This window comes from Rhinolophus sinicus, linkage group LG01 (assembly GCF_036562045.2).
Source record: "Rhinolophus sinicus isolate RSC01 linkage group LG01, ASM3656204v1, whole genome shotgun sequence".
Lineage (NCBI taxonomy): Eukaryota > Metazoa > Chordata > Mammalia > Chiroptera > Rhinolophidae > Rhinolophus > Rhinolophus sinicus.
Genome location: NC_133751.1, coordinates 102,151,968 through 102,162,541, shown reverse-complemented (window position 1 = coordinate 102,162,541; position 10,574 = coordinate 102,151,968). Strand labels below are relative to the sequence as shown.

At 44.3% G+C, this 10,574-nt stretch overlaps 1 long non-coding RNA gene across 9 annotated transcripts in view; it reads left to right on the top strand.

The window, feature by feature from the left end:
* Nucleotides 1-5,360: 5,360 nt before the first annotated feature.
* Nucleotides 5,361-10,574, top strand: part of LOC109456544 (uncharacterized) — a 119,899-nt gene continuing 114,685 nt past the window's right edge. For 5 of the 9 annotated variants that reach the window (XR_012496855.1, XR_012496849.1, XR_012496851.1 and 2 more), the window contains exon 1: nucleotides 5,363-5,822. This is a non-coding gene — a long non-coding RNA (uncharacterized LOC109456544). Of the gene's footprint in view, nucleotides 5,823-10,574 lie in introns of all 9 variants that reach the window. The other 4 variants (XR_012496854.1, XR_012496846.1, XR_012496848.1 and 1 more) reach the window with 3 other exon arrangements.

Sequence of the window (10,574 nt, the reverse complement as noted above, 5' to 3'; positions counted from 1 at the left end):
AGCAGGAGGCAAAACTGACCTCACTGTGGGCAAGGAGGAATCAGGGCCTGCTTCTTTAATATACTGTGTGAGTTCAGACAGTCACAGGCCATATTGACTCCGAGGAGAAAAAAAGTGGGAAAACCCCTCAAAACTATGAGAACCCCTTAAGATCCTCCCATCTATTTTAAAGTGACATTAATTTTTCAGAGTATACCATTACCCAATTACAAAATCAAAATGTTAAATTCTCTTTAAAATTATTTGTTGACTTCTTTCATCTTTTGCTATTTGCATTTGTCACTTTTAGTCAACAAAGTTTTACTGGCTAAGGAGGGAATTTGGTGAACTTTCTGTAGCACATCAAAAACTGGAAATGGTAGTGTTTAACTTTTTAAAAAATGTTATTGTGATTGTAAGAGAAAATATCTACCTTTTATGAAAAGAGCGCCACCTTGCAAGGTCTGCCAGATTTAAGGAAGTTGAACACCTAAGCAGGAATTGCTACTAGCCCCCAAAATGTATGAGACCAAAATCTGGCTCCAATTGGCTTAGGGGGGTTGAAATAGATTAACAGTGCAGTATTTGAAGTGACTCCAGACATTAGATTAATACTTAACAAAAATAGAAAGAGGAATAAAGATAGTTCATTTCTCTAAGGAAGAAAGATGAACACCTTAATAATCCTTTCCCTTCCCATTAGAGATCAGAATGTTCGGGAGCCTGATATGAGGAGGAGGATGATGATGATGATGATGATGATGATGATGATGATGACAACAGCAACAGGGCACTTTTGTAACTTTGATGGTGCATTTAGGAAGATAGTAAATGAGTGCATTTTTTCTAAATGTAGTTCATGTAAAATTTGGAAATATAAACATCTTATTATTTGTTATGTACCTTGTGCCTTTTCTTTCATTTCAGTATAATAATTGAATATACTATGAAATGATTTAAGTAGGGTATTTTAAAGATAAATTTTAGGGGTAATATTTACTTCAAAGCTACTTCGTATTATATATATATATATATATATATATATATATATATATATATATATATTAGACTTTGAAGCCCAAATAATTAAAAAAAAATTGAGGAGTACCGTGTGTATATTTGTGAATAAGCTCACTCACAGAAAAGAAACTTTTATAATAGAAGCCAATATTTGTGCCATTCTTCCTTATGCATTCTCTTCTCTAACACCCATCACAAAGAAAAAGTCGTTAATGATGTAGGTAGCCTAAAATAATGCTTCAAACTTCAATATAGTCTATTATTTTTGCTGGTACCTTTAATGTCTGCTTCTTGAGATGTATTCTTCATACTTTTCTTCATGGGCTATTAGGTTCTGAAATACATGAATGTGAACAGGGAAATATATTGTTAGACCCTATTTAGCAGGAGCTGAAGATGTTGCAAATGACTGGTTTCTATGTGTAGCCTTGGATTTTGATTTAGGCAGAAAGCTGTCCTGGTTAGTATTTTGACTGCATTGTAGTCTGGATACTGTCAAATGATTAGAATAGCTAACAAGTTATTAAAAAGTTATATTGTGTCAACAAAAAAATGCCTGAGTACAAGCAATCATATTTAAGAAATGAAGAGAAATGAGTTGTGGTATGTGTGTACATTTATAGAGTAAGCATATAAATATACAAGCATCATTTATATGGGGGCTAAGTAATTTTCAAACATTTCATATCCTTTGTTTTCTTCTTCAAAAGCTACCCCCAACTGCTTTAAGCGTTTGCAGCTGATGATTTTGATTTTTTTAAAGTCAAGCATTCAAGTTAACCTTTAAGAAGCAAACCACCTCCAAAAGAAAGATGTAACCTTTCAATTGCCCCATATGCTTATCATTTTTTTTTTTTTTTTTTTTTTTTTTTGCTTTAGCTGACAATGAAAATAGCACTAACCTTCTTTGCTGATGGGCCTGGCATTTAGATGTTTTTATTTGTTGATTGTGAAGTTTTCTCAGAACTTTTAAAGGGCTGGCAACAAAACCGTACTCACCAAATAGTGCTGGTAGAGTTGGTACCTGAACATACTTCTTTCCAGGACGCAGCTTAGAGAAGGCCCTTGTCCAGAAAGAACAGCATCAGTTTATGATGGGTAGGAAGTAAATGTATGTGGTCTGGCAAACTCAAAATGAAGACACTGAGCTGGTGCCTTTGATTATTTGTGAACTAGATAGAAAGCCATCAGATTGTAGACATTTGCAACTTAAGTTTCTTTTTTCCAACTCGAAATGCTAATTACAAATTTATCTTCTCCTCTCTAGGTACAGAGTTCTCACCTCCTCCTAGCATCAAGTATAGATCTTAGAACTATGTTTTCATATTAGAAAAAAAAAAAAACCTGTTGTTTTTACAAAGATAGCCACAGCTGACACCACTCTCTGGTTTTAGAATTCTTGAAAATAGCGTGGCGATGGGAAGATTTTTCCTTTCTGTGCTAGTCAAGCCATTGAAAGTACACATTTCTCACAGTGTTCTCTTTTTCAGCTTTTTAGCATATTTTTTCAAATGATATTCTCTAGTTTGGGACAACAAATAAGAAAAATGTTAACTTCCTATAACATGTCACACTTGAGCCTTTCTCTCAAAGTTTATTGCAAATGTAAGGACATAATGCACACAAAATATAGGCAATGTTCTCCACTAATCTATACAAGGCTGGTTCATTCCAGGGTCTCTGACTCAGCAAGAGGGAACACGATCAGGCTAAACCAGGGGCTATTTTTACCATGCATGCTCAATTCCGGCATTAGTTCCTAATGTTTATTTCCACTTTAGAGCAAGGAGCTAAAATAGTATGAAGTTTCCAGTTAATGCTGCACTGGAGGTGGGTTTTTCAAGATTAAGAAATCGGATTTAGCTATCTAGCATGGAAAGGACATTGGCAATGATGGTGCTAGAGACTTTCGACTGTCAACAATATTTTGGCTGCCTGTGATGGCCTGTGGGGCATCTCTGTAAGTATATGCTGGAGAATTCAGGGGCTTTGAAACATACATAGTGATATTTTTACCGACAGCATACACAAGAATCAACTATTAAGCGTAGATATAAACATACGGGGATCATATCTTTAAAAAACACCCCAAAATTAGCAAACTAAAAAAAATATATGTTATTATGCATCTCTCTTGTGTAACAATCCCTATTATGCTACAGAAAACCTAAGGAACCAAAGACAGTGAGAGAAGCTCACATCGTGATTCCTTTTAAAATTTTTTTCTGTTTATCCGGGAAAATCCTAACCTCTGGCAAAAAAAGCTGAAAGTTGTGGAGGAAGGTGAAACCACGAGAAAGGATAGGGTTGGGTGAATCTGTGCGTCAAAGGTGATTTTTGTCCCGGAGAATTTCGTGAAAATATATACATTCAGGATTTCGGGTAGGTGTGGTGGGTGGAATATCAACCCCCCACATCACCTCCACAGAAGGCCGGGTGGTCAACATTTGAGGGGCTCTTTATGTCACCCTGTAGCCCCGCGGGGCTCTTTCTAAGTTTGCAGCGGTCCGCGGCTGGGGCTGGGAGGGCAGTGCGCATGCGCGGCCAGCGATCCGGGGTTCCACGTGCTGAGGAAAAAGCAGCTGCGCCCCCGCCCACATGGGCTACAAGCGGCACTGCTCAGAGGCTCCCGCCTATGAAAGCCGCTGGCCGGGATGTCAAAATACTGCGGCGAAGAAGCTGCACGTGTTTGTTTTCAAACCGCGCTGGTTTAAGTGAGCTCACAAAGCCTGGCAGACAGCGTAAGCTGGAACAACTTGGGGCCTCCGCCGTCCAAACCCCGAGCGGAGCGGGTCGGGCAGTCCCCTCGACACCATCCCAAGGGCCGCGCGCTGCGAAGTGCGCGAGCCCTAGTGGACCACGAGCCACGCCCCTGAAAATCCCTACTCTTCTTGTCCCCTTCCCAGTTGGGAACTGGCACCCTGATTTTTCTCATCTCTCCTAGCTCCTCGGAAAGGACGTCCCCTCTTACCTGGCACTTGGAACCCAAGCCTGAGGTGTGTGTTTGGGGGTGAGACACTAGGTGTTTTCCTAGCGCCCACCCTCTTCCTTTGCACACACCCAGGCCTGAGCGTCCGCCTGCCTTTGTCCATTTCTCTCTCCCTCTCTTCCTCTCTCTGTCCCTCTTCCTCTCCTCTCTTTCCTTTTCCTTTCTCCTGGTTCCTCTTCCTCTCTCTGATTCTGACTGTGCCCCAGTGCCTCCCACCCCACTTGGGGGACTAGCAGCTACTTGCTTGAATGGCTTCTCTAGGGTTTTCACTTGACCCTTCCCAAATCATATTTGTTAGCTTGCATGCTTATGAGCTGGTATAGTTTTAAGCGCCAACGTGCTTACATGGTGCAAACATGAGGACTGGTGAAGGAACTGCGCTGCCTGGCCTAGAGACAAGGAGAGTGTAGGGTTTGGCGGAGTTCAGGTGCCGGCTTCTGCCTTCCTCTCCTGGTGACATTCTTGGGGTTCTGCACGTTGCAGGATATTTTGTGGCCAGTGTACTAGCATTTCCAGAGGGAGTGCATAACCGGTCTGGTGGAGTGATCAACACTTGTAAACAAAGGGGAGGCGGGGTAGTGGAGGGTCCCTGGGTAACTCTTCAGACTGGCATCTATAGAGTTTTGCCTTTGGGTATTTTAGCCAAAATCTCAGATACCATGACATCAGAAAATGGCTGCCGATAGGTTCCAATCCTCCTTTGGATATTACTTTCAACTGAACGGGTAGACCCATTCCATTCCTCTTGTTTCCCCCACTGCCAACAGGAGAGGCCTTGTATTACTGACCAGTTCGCACTGCAGTCCAGCCTAGGGCCAGCTTCACCCGGGCCAGTTTCAGGGGCCATAGCATCATTTTACCACTCACCAAGTCTTCAGCTTTGAACCTGAGAGCGAGGCAGAGGGCTTTTGGAAATGATCCTGCCAGGACAAAGCCTTTACTCCTATCCGGCTCTGAGTCTCGGAGCTTAATGGTACAAGGATGGTCCGAGAAGAGCCATTGTGACCTGAGCCCACGGAGGCCTGACATAAGCTCCATAGTCCCACTAGCGGGGACTGGACAAAAAGGGGCCGGAACAAGAGGGTTCTCTTGTCCGAGGCACCCGGAGGTCCGGGAACCCGGCATCTCGTCAGAGGCGTAGAATCCCTCGATCCACCGAACCCCGTCATAAGGGCCACCCCACAGGAAATCCCTTCCCAACTTGGGTCCTTTTGTGTTTGAGTATGTTGGGGCGTTGGGGGGGCGGGGGGGGCAAGCTAAACTCTACGGACTCCATGCTAATGACGAAGACGTGACTCGGCCTAGCTCTGGGCAAAGAACAAACCCAGCGTGGGTTCCTGCGTTCTTCCTCAAAAGGCCAAGGCCCCAAGAACCCTTTTCATTTGGCGAGGGGCTTGAGGGAAGGGAGGGGCGGAAGTCTGCCGGGGTCTGCAAGCCTGTGGCCGGGCGCGGTGGACGTGCCCGGTTGCTCAGCTTGGCCCCCACTCTCAGTGCAGGCGACGCAGTTGCCTTCTCCTCAGCTAGAGAGTGGGGACGCTCCTTCCTCGCTCCCCCAACCTCTTACCCGGCGACCCCCGGTCGGCGCCAGAGTCCGGAGGCCCGGATGCCTAGGCTAGACGGCGGTGAGGCGGGCTCTGGGGCCTCCCCAGGCCAGGCCGAATTTATTCTGCGCAGGCCCCAGCTAGGGGAAGAGGGACCCCAAATCAGACAGACGCTTTCCTTCCCCCCACTCACGCCTTACTTAGTCCCTGCCCAAATTGCGCGTCTCCGGTAGGATTATCTGCCCGGCCTCTCTCTGCTGCCAACCTTGCCCGAAACCTAGACCCCAGACCTGGTAAGTCTCGTTTTTTCCCCACCCCGCCCAGCCACCTTCCCAGCGGACTCGCCCGCGACTGCGCGCGCGCTCGTGGCCTGAGGAGCGCGCCGAGAAGTTGGGCTGATGTGGAGCAGCCGCGCCAATCCTGCCTGTGAGGCTGGTGTGTATGAACGCCGAGGACCCCAAGGTAGTCAGAAATGTCGCGGGGCTCCCCAGTGAGGCGGAGGCGAAAGGGGTCCAGCTTCGCTCTCCTGGATCCTCTTTGTCCCTGTGGATACCAAAGCTGCTTTTTGAGAATAAGCTTTCTGTTGCTCTCTAAAGTGTGTGTGTGTGTGTGTGTGTGTGTGTGTGTGTGTGTGTGTGGCATCGGGGGAGGGGATTTGTCCCTTTCCCTGAGCAGTTTCTAATCCCTAAGGTCTCCAACGAAGTTTACTCATGGTTTCCATTTCAATGCTGTGAAGTTTCTTTTTCATTAGTTATCATTATTATTACTGTCTTAAGTGAAGATTTTTAAGAGTCACAGCTTCTCAAATATTCGTGCCTCTTGAGGACATTTCGACAATTACCTTGTCCACTAACTCCACTCCCTTCCCACTGGAAAAAAAATAAACTTAATTTTTCAGTAGTTGCCTTAGGACACGTCGTTTACATGTCACTAATGTGAAGAAGGAAAGAAAAACAACCTTGGCATTTCTGGTTGGAACTCCGTGTGCTCTATTATTGAAATGTGAAAGATGGATTTGGCAGGGGAGAGGGAGGCAGGGCGCCGAAGAGTGCTTTTGAACCGCGCTGCCCTGTTGCACAGGGCTGACCTTTGGCTGACATGGCCACTGAGAGGGCCGTTCGTTAACGAGGATTTGATACATTAGACATTCGAGCTGGGCGTGTAAAACCACACTCTGAATCCAGATTTCGCTCAAATTGGTGTACGAGGAAATGATCTTTTTAAATCCTGAGGCTTAACCAAGTGTCAGGAGGGCTGATTGCTGCCTCAAAAGGGCAGCGCAGTACATCTGGTAAAAAAGCGCATTACTATGTCCTTAAAAAACAAACAAAATAAAACCAAAATACCTTCTCCAAATAATACCTGAAATACTCCAAGTTGCCACTTTGAGGCAACCCTCTAATGAATTGTGTTGTGCTAACTAAGTCCTGATACCAGGCAAGGCTGTGAAGGCAGTGTCATAGTATCGCAATATATATAGATGTAGATGTAGATATAGATATATACATATATGTAGAGATCTCTCATATATGTATATATATAATCTCATATATATATGTGTATATATATATATATATATATATATATATATATATATAATGTTTTACTCGCTGGAGATACTAGAGTGTCACAATTTATATCTGCCAGGCAGTGGGGCACACACAGAGGGGAAGTGTCACCGATTTTAAAGCCGTTTAAAAGTTGAGGCTTTTCGATTTAATTTAGTTCGACTCATCTCCGGACTTTGGAGCCCAGAAAGGGAAGGCAGCCTGGCCACAAGGACCTGGGCCTGGTGCATGGAGGCTGGACCCGCAGCTCCTTCGCCTCACGGATGAGGCTGGAGTTGGGGACTTCTCTGAGGCCACGGAATGGGAGGCCACTGGAAGGTGCGGTGGCTACCGCTGTATTTATTGACTGACTCTGGAAAGGTGTCATTTTATTTAAGTTGACATTAAAGCTCTAATTTAAAAAAAAAAAGGCACCCCCAGAAACTGCTTTTCTTCTCTGTCCTCCAGTAACAGAGCCTGCTAACTGCTCTCAATTGGAGAGGGGTAGAAATTCGCTACTGCCTGAGTTCCCAGCCACTCTTAGGGTGGAAGGGGCGGGAGGGGGGCGGGGGGCGGGGGGACGAAGCGAAGTCGTGTTCTTGGTCTGTTCCCTGCAGTCCTCCAACTACTGACTTCCTTGAGCTGCTGTCCTGGAGAGAGGATCGCAGCGCCACGGGTCTTGCTGGGGCTGCGCTGGCGCGGTTCCTAGGACGCAAATTTATTCCAGGCGAAAACGTAACAACAAGCAGTTTTCGGCCTAAATCGTTGCTCAGGGAGTCTCTGCCTTCACTCCTCTCTGTTCAGAGTGCAGATGGAAAGATGGAAAATTACACGGAAAGCCCCTATTATCATTAAAAGAAAGTTTAAAATTAAGGATCCTAGCGGAGAGAAATCATTCCCCAAGAGCCAATGTTGAAGAAATTCACACAGGGCCCAGGAGAGCTACAGGATTGGTTCCAGATTGAGTTCTGTAGACTCCGTCCCACGCACAGGTCGACCCCTTGCCAAACTTGGTCCCCGACCCTGAGGACCAGAGCAACTGCGCGGTTGAACACTTTCGGGAAGTCAGAAGCACTGGCCCCCTTTGGGAAAAGCACACCTTTCCTAACTTTGAGAACTCCCCATGCTTGAAAGGTTTGCAAAAAGTGAAGAGGAGAGTGGGGAACGAGGGAAAAGTTTGGAAGAGAGGCAAGATTGTGGCGAGATCGAGTTCATTTTCCCCAAGGGCGGGTTCCAGCACCACCTCCCCAACATTGCAATCTCTCGAGACCCGCGCACTGGAGAAAAGCTCCCCGGGTCACCAACAACTTCCAAGGTGTGCCAACTTGAGGTAGAAGGGGTGGGTCTATTTCTTTTTAAGATTCACTTTTTGCAGCCATTGGAAACAATATAACACTGACCCTTACAAGAGTGGATGGAAGAGAGCGCTCGCCGCCGCCTGCAGTCTTACTCTGAATTTCTTTGGCCCCCTTCCGTAGAACGCCACTCGTCGAGCCCCGGGACCTACACCCGGGTTTGGGCCTTCCAACACGGTGGCTAGTCTGAGGTGCCCGCGAGGGCTCCGGAGCTGCGTAAGGCGCGATTCTAACAGACAGGGATTTCTGGCAGGCGTGGGGGAAGCCCTATTTTCGCTTTCTAGGGTTTCATCCAGCCTTGCCCGGGGCTCCCTCCCCTCAGCCCCCACAGTCCTGGTCCAAGCCTCCGGGGACTGCTCGGGACCTGACGCAGGTTAGCAGGTCCGCTGACGTCAGGTGCTCCCGGTGGCGCGAACCCCAGCACCGGCCACAGGCGCCGGGCGAAGGCATCATTAATTGTTAGGCAGTAGATGCCGAAATGAAAGCTCAAGCTATTCAGATCCAGGCGGGAGCTGATATATACATACGTATATGTATATGTATTTTTGAGTGACGGAGGGAAAAGAAAAGAATAAATGAAATGAGAAACAACGACTTGGTTTCTCAAAGCATAGTAAGTTACTAACTTCGCACCCTCCTGCGTACAGGTCGGCCCCCTGGGTCCACTTTTTTGTAGGTATGGGTTTCTCACTTTGTACCTGTTTGGGGGGATTCTTGGTGGAAGCGCCAGTATTTGTCCAAATGCGAAACGCATAGCTACAACTTCCCAGTAGATTCAAGCTAGAGGAGCTTTACCATCTCCATCAACCAAGAGGGGTGGGCATTGCTTCAGAAAGTTGGATCTAGGATGTTCATATCACCCAGTCCATTTGGCCAGGTCCTTAGTCTGAGATCGGATCTTATTGTTTTTATTGAGTAAAAAAGAGAGGGAAAAAATCCTGCGTACACACATAGGGACAAAATAAATGAACAGTGCAATTTGGTATCAGGAACGAAGCCTTTCATTTGTAACATCAAAAGTAGCTTGCTTTCCTTTTTTCTTTTGTTTTGAAAATAATTGTATTTTTATATGGCTTAAAGTAGAATTTTAAGCAGCAATAACTTTTTCAAAATTACACCAGTTCTTAAGTCTAGCTCTAATACATTTTCAAACTTCTTTCTCTGAGGATAACTGCCGAGTAAACACACGGCACAGCAGGGTCGTTCGTTGTGAGGAGAATTCTCCTTGGGGCTCTTTCCTGCAAAAGGAAAAAAAAAAAAATCATGCCCTATAGGATGGAATTCCACAGGTAATGGTGAAATGATTTTCTAGGGGGAAAAAAATGAGATTAGAATTAAACTAAAACCTCACCCAAATTAGGGCAATTTTTATGTAAGTGGAAATAATAATCTTTAAATTCAAACATCTTGAATATTATCTTATTTGTGATAAATAATGACCTCGAAATTCCCTTACTGAAATAGCCATTTCATATGAAAGATCCTGTACATAAAAATAAAGCTTACATGTATCACTGCATGTAGTCCATAAATAGTAGCTCTAAAAACCAGAAAATTATCTTCCTACATATGAATATAAAATGTATTTGTCAATACCCACAGGGCCAGAATAAAAAAACTCTCTAGTTTTATTTATAAGTGATAGAAATATCCTGAAAAGTACATTAAAAAGCAGATAATTTGCTAAGTGTTTCACAGATAGAAAAAACAAACAAACAACTTTAATATTTCCTTTGGAACTTTTAGAGCCGTGTAGGCAACTTTTGATTTAGAACTGTGATGGTGACAATTTTATTCTGAAATTAGTAATTTATTTTTAACCAATAATTATATGGTAAACGTTTAACAAATATGTACTGACTCCTCAGAAGTGTGCAATAATAATTTATAAAATATGAGTAAAATGGAATTCATTCTCATACAAAATATAAATATATTTGTAATATTGGAATCTTTATGAAGGATAATTTTAAAAGTTTAAAAGTTCACACTAATAAATTTACAAAATTCTGTAAACATGCACCAATAAATTTCTAGGAATTGTTTGTTAAAAGTATTAGCAAAAGAGTAACCTGAACACAAAAAGAAAATTGAAAAGAACCTCATTTATGGTAAATAAAACACAAGCAAAGATACAAGGTCC